The following is a 6,587-nucleotide window of genomic DNA, read 5'->3' on the forward strand; positions in this document are numbered from 1 at the left end:
CATTAGTAACCTAATTGGAAAATTCTATCATTTTTCAGGGCTCAATTTACTTTTTTTTGGTCAACATTTAAGACTATACTCAATTCTTGAAATTCCTATTCTTTTCCTATATTTATGCCACTTTTTCTAGCTTTTCCCTCCTGGTTCCAAAAACATCATCTCTAGCCTGCCTAGTATTAGAGGCACTCCCTGCCCAGTGTCACATGGGCAGTCATTTAACAGCCATGATATCCTGGCCCCACATAATCATTTGCTCCCTAAATAGGGACTTGTATGAATAACCACACAAGGATTTCACTGTCTTTTTCCTTTACATACACCTTACATTTAGGTGTATTAATGAAATTATGCAGCCATTGAAAAGTATCACGTTGAAAGCTATGGAAAGATGCAGAAGTGATTAACATCTTCAGTAGATATAGTGCAATGCAAAATGCTACATGTTAAAAATCAGGGTGAGGTGCTATTCACCTTAAGAAGGCACCATAAAGGCCGGGTGCAGTGGCTCATGCCTGTAATCCCAGCACTTTGGGAGGCTGAGATGGGCAGATCACGAGGTCAGGAGATTGAGACCATCTTGGCTAACATGGTGAAACCCCGTCTCTACTAAAAATACAAAAAATTAGCCGGGTATGGTGGCACATGCCTGTAATCCCAGCTACTTGGGAGGCTGAGGCAGGAGAATCGCTTGAACCCAGGAGGCGGAGGTTGCAGTAAGCTGAGATTGTGCCACTGCACTCCAGCCTGGGTGACAGAGCGAGACTCCGTGTTAAAAAAAAAAAAAAAAAGAAGGCACTATAGGCCAGGCATGGTGGCTCAGGTCTGTAATCCCAGCACTTTGGGAGGCCAAGGTGGGCAGATCACCTGGGATCAGGAGTTCAAGACCACCCTGGCCAACATGGTGAAACCCTGTCTCTACTAAAAATGCAAAAATTAGCCAGGCATGGTGGGATACACCTATAATCCCAGCTACTTGGGAGGCTGAGGCAGGAGAATCACTTGCCCTTGGGAGGCGGAGGTTGCAGTGAGCCGAGATTGCACCACTGCACTCCAGTCTGGGCAACAGAGGGAGACTTTGTCTCAAAACAAAAATAAAAACAAAAACAAAAAACAAAACAAAAACAAAAACAAAAGGCACTACAGCCGCCTAACACAAAGATGATAGAATCTTATCCCTACGCTGTAGCCACACACAACCACACCCAAGATCCCCCAAGGAAAACGGATGAATAGAGAACACTAGCAAATGAGAATTAAGCATCACTTTGCTACAAATACTCCAGTAAACTGGGCCTGAGCACTGCTTTGGGCTTCCAGACTGTAGGCTTCCTCTATCTCCCAGGCATAAATAGACTCTTACCTTAGTGAGAGCACATCAGACATTAGCCAAGTGTGGTAGTGCGTGCCTGTAATCCCAGCTACTTGGGAGACTGAAGCTGGAGAATCGCTTTAACCCGGGAGGTGGAGGCTGCAGTGAGCCGAGATCTCACCACTGCACTCCAGCCTGGTGACAGAGCGAGACTCTGTCTTAAAATAATAACAATAGTAATAATAATTCTCTGATGACTCTTCAGGAAATTCTCCTCATTTTAAGAGTTATGCTATGTTGTTCTGTGAAAATGAAGACTACCAGCACTTCTGTGTAAACTCTAGGAAGAGTTTGACTATAGGAGTATGGTAATCCTTGCTGTGTAAAGAAAGGATGGAAAGCTACTTTGTTTTGATAAAGTAAAATGTATTGAAGTGCCTATTTTGAGTAAATTAAAATTCAGAGTACTTACCATTTCAGCTGGTCTCAACAGCAAATTTTTAGAAGTCTGAAATACATCAATACCGTGAAATAGGAGACTCTTACTTCCTTAAGACATTCATGAAATCACTGGGTTAGGTGCTAGTAATGCAATGATGAGAAAACACACACACACACACACACACACACACACACACACAATCCCAGCTCTTATGGGGTTTATAGTCAAGTGGGGAGACAAAGATTAATCAAATAATTACACAAATAAATTTAACAAACTGCAGAGTGCATGATGGAAGAGCAGTATTAGATGGTATGAGATGATTAACAGGGTCTGTTAATTGGCCAGAAACATCTGGGAAAGCTCACCTGAGACTGTCAGTTGTGCTGTGGTTGGAGGATGGGGATGGGAGGTGGCTGGTGAGGGCCTCGTTAGGGAAGGAACTAAGGGTGCAGGAGCCCTGCTGCTGGAAGCAGTATGAGCCTCGGGTAACACAAGGGCTAACCCAAATGCCTACACAGAGTAAGGATTGTGGGAGAGGAAGAAGTGACATGCCTCTCAGGTATTAAAATTCAGTTTTCATCATTTAAAAATAGAGTAACAATAGGCAAACAGTTTGTGTTTTTGACAGGGATTGTAAGAGTCAATAAATGATCACTGAACTCCTAGGAGGGTCCTAAAAACTGAGTGTTTGAATTCCAGAATTTAAATGCTGGGTAGAAAAGGATGACCCAGCAAGTATTCCTGAGTCTGAAGAAGAAAAGCCAGGAGTGAGTTTAGTGTTACTAATGGCAGAGGAAAAGAGGGCCTTTTAAGAAGGAGGCAGTGGTACTCAGAGTTGAAGGCTACCAAAAGATCAAGGAAAATGAGAACTGAAAAAATATCTGTTGGAGTTAGCAACATGGAGGCCAATGACATTCACAAAATGCTTAAAATGCACTGATATTGTATAATTAGTTTCAAGCATCTTCTGAATTATCTGTGTCTTTTGCCTGACTGGGAGGGGTGTGGGTTGCTTTAGATCAAATTCCACACTTCTGGAGATCTGGGGGCATTCTAGCAACAATCCAGATAGTGTTACAAACAAGACCATTATAAGATAAACACATTTTAACAAGACATTTATTACCCAATGCTTTAATATTAGAGAGACTCAACTGGGCTCATGTTAAAAACCATGAAGCATCTATGTCTTATGCAATGCTGTATAGGAAGTATCTGATGAAGTCTAGATCCTCAGAACAAAAATTCTATGCATTGGTCTATTGACTTTATTTAAGACAAAGAGAGTGTGCTTAAGGTACAGGTATCTACCAGCTACTGAAAACTGCAGAACCCCTATCCATGATGTATCCTTATTTATAGAATGCTCTAAAAATGCTCTAAAAATCTCCCATAAAACAGGATGAAAGTAGTTTTCTAATCCAAAATGTTATCATAATTGACACTTCTCAGGGTAAAAATTAGCACATAATGGTGAGTGAGCTCGGAAAGATTCAAAATAAACAATTTATACAAATCGAGCTCTCCAACAATTGCAAATATACAGTATCTATTATTAGTCTTTAGCTGAATTAATCATTTATTTTTTATTTTTATTTTTATTTTTGAGATGGAGTTTCGCTCTTGTTGCCCAGGCTGGAGTGCAGTGGAGTGATCTCGGCTCACCACAACCTCCGCCTCCCAGGTTCAAGTGATTCTCCTGCCTCAGCCTCCCAGGTTCAAGTGATTCTCCTGCCTCAGCCTCCCAAGTAGCTGGGATTACAGGCATGCGCCACCACACCCAGCTAACTTTTTTGTATTTTTAGTAGGGACGGGTTTTCTCCATGTTGTCAGGCTGGTCTCGAACTCCTGACCTCAGGTGATCCACCCACCTCAGCCTCCCAAAGTGCTGGGATTACCAGCGTGAGCCATCACACCCAGCCTGAATTAATCATTTCTTAAGGCCCTCATAAAGTTACTGTTTGTAAAAAATAAAATTCTACATATATGGGAATTTAGAAAAACATTTAATTGTCATAATCGAATGTAATTAATCATTGTTAAAATATCAAAGCAATAATACATTTCAGAGGATATATATGTAATGATTTTTAAGGCTCTAGTGAAGCATACTCTAAAATGTAGCTAAGCAATCTATTAACACCGGCCTTTTACACAATACAGTTACAATCATTCTAACAAGATAAATTGGCTGGGCGCAGTGACTCATGCCTGTAATCCCAGCACTTTGGGAGGCCAAGGTGGGTGGATCACCTGAGGTCAGGAGTTCAAGACCAGCCTGGCCAACATGTCGAAACCCCATCTCTACTAAAAATACAAATAATTATCCAGGTGTGGTGGCAGGCACCTGTAAACCTTGGCAGGCTGAGGCAGGAGAATCGCTTGAACCCGGGAGATGGAGGTTGCAGTAAGCCAAGATTGCACCATTACACTCCAGCCTGGGTGACAGAGCAAGACTCTGTCTGAGAAAAAAAGAAAGATAAATTATACATATGATTGATATACAAGCAAATTATATGTATTCACACATATATAGTTTCCTTTTGGAAGATTTTAGGAAAATATTTGTCACAATTAATGATTTTTATATTTTATTTATAAATTGAGTACTTTGACAAAATATTATATTAAATGGTTCAGTAAGACTGAACCATATATGATGTACTTTTATATGTTATTGCATTTTTAAAAATCTGTAATTTTCAATAACAAATCTCAAAATATGAAAATAAATTTCTTGGTTTGGCACAGTGGCTCATACCTGTAATTCCAGCACTTTGATTGGCCAAAGTGGGTGGATCACTGGAGTCTGTGAGTTTGAGACTAGCCTGGGCAACATGGCAAAACACCATCTCTACAAAAAAATACAAAAATTAGCTAGGTGTGGCAGAGGGTACCTGTAGGCTAGGGAGGCTGAGGTGGGAGGATCCATTGAGCCCATGAGACCTAGGCTGCAGTGAGCTGCAACTGAGCAATAGAGCGAGAGCTTGTCTCAAAATAAATAAATAAATAAATAAATTTCTTCTCTTTAAATCTTGGACCTAGTCATCAGATCAATCTTTCTAAAATTTTGTTTTCATTCATGCATATTATTCAGTGGCTCCCCACTTCCTACAAAATGAAGTTCAGCTCTTTGTTCTGACATGTAAACCATTTCAATATTTGGCTTCAAACATTATTTCCAAAGCAGGCCATGCTCATCTCCACCCTGAGCTTGTGGTGTGTTCCTCACCTTGAAAGCTCTTCCTCTTTCTCTTCTTCAAATCTTGTGATTTTTAAAGATGCAGTTCAACTCCCACCCACCTCCCTTATGAAATCTTCCCTTATGCTTCTAGTGCCTTCCTCTGGCCTTGTCTTCATCACTTATTTTGGGTTTTAAACGACTATTATGTACTTAGTAACAGTACTTGTGTCCCTTTTTTTTTTTTTGAGACGGAGTTTCGTTCCCATTGCCCAGGCTGGAGTGCAATGGTGTGATCTTGGCTCACCGCAACCTCCGCCTCCTGGGTTCAAGTGATTCTCCTGCCTCAGCCTCCCGAGTAGCTGGGATTACAGGCGCCCGCCACCATGCCCAGCTACTTTTTGTATTTTTAGTAGAGACGGGGTTTTGCTATGTTGGCCAGGCTGGTCTCGAACTACTGACCTCAGGTGATCCACCTGCCTTGGCCTCCCAAAGTGCTGGGATTACACATGTGAACCACTGTGCCCGACCTTGTGTCTCTTAGCCGAATGGGAATTACCTTTGATGCCTAGCACAATCCTGAGAATTATAAAATTTGAGTGAGTATAAAATTATAAGCATATGCTAGTATTACCTTAATTACCTCTGACCTATTTTACTTTATTCTTACAGTTTTTCTATCTACAGAAATAGTATAACTAAACGTCAAGTTTACTATTGCTTAAGTGTCTCTCATTCTCTTTCAAAGAAACTGATCTTGCTGTTGTCTCCATTTAATGCATACTCTTCACTGTGCAACTGAAATATAGAGAGTCTGGAATTTTCCTCAAACTAGGGACTAATTCCCTTCAATTTCATCAAGTCTTAGGTAAGTTCCTGTGTTTTGTGATAAATACATTTTTACCTTCCTTTTAATGGAATATTTGAATGTTCAATTTCTCTAAAAATACAGAACTTTAAAAAACCCAAAAAACAGTAAGGTCTTTCTTTCATTGAGTTTGATGTTTATTGTTTTTCTCTCCTTTCTCCAAGCACAGGGGAAGAGGTATAAAAGCAGAGTGATATATGCTTTTAAAAAGCCACCCTGGGCTAGATGCAGAAAAGCAGAAATTATGGTGCTAGCTTCTTTTACTGCATAGGCAGTTTAGCTCTGCTTAAGACTATTGTACTTGAGTCCTAAGTTTACAAATCTAGGGAAATCATGCTTACAAATGAGCATGGTTTTCTTTTTGCATATAACAGCACCAATTACTTATTAAACACCTACTATACATCAGACGCAATGTTGGTTGCTTTACATGTTACCTAATTTTCATGATCAAATGTATCATGATTTCCATTTTACAAATGAGGAAACCGAGGCTTAGAGATGCTAAGTAACTTTAACAACTAGTAAATGGCAGAGCTAGAGTTTGGATGCAGAACTGATTCCAAAGCCTATGCTCTTTTCTCTACATCTTGCACTGTCAGTGTCTTTTAGTGGCAGGAATTCTCACTGGGGAATGTTGGGGCTTGCATCTATGACTCTGGCAGCTAAATGGAAGGATAGAATAATAATAAAAAAGTTCCATTGTATCTAGGGAGGCTTACCAGACCCCTTCCCCTATGCACAGTTGCTCCAGGCTTTGTTATTAGATGTTCCTCACTCTGAC

The 6,587-nt window shown here is 40.4% G+C and overlaps 1 protein-coding gene across 1 annotated transcript in view; it reads right to left on the reverse strand.

Moving 5' to 3' along the window:
- Positions 1–6,587, reverse strand: part of SPRYD7 (SPRY domain containing 7) — an 81,099-nt gene that overhangs the window by 70,709 nt on the left and 3,803 nt on the right. The gene's annotated exons all lie outside the window — the stretch shown is intronic.

Source organism: Gorilla gorilla, chromosome 14 (genome assembly GCF_029281585.2).
Source record: "Gorilla gorilla gorilla isolate KB3781 chromosome 14, NHGRI_mGorGor1-v2.1_pri, whole genome shotgun sequence".
Classification (NCBI taxonomy): domain Eukaryota; kingdom Metazoa; phylum Chordata; class Mammalia; order Primates; family Hominidae; genus Gorilla; species Gorilla gorilla.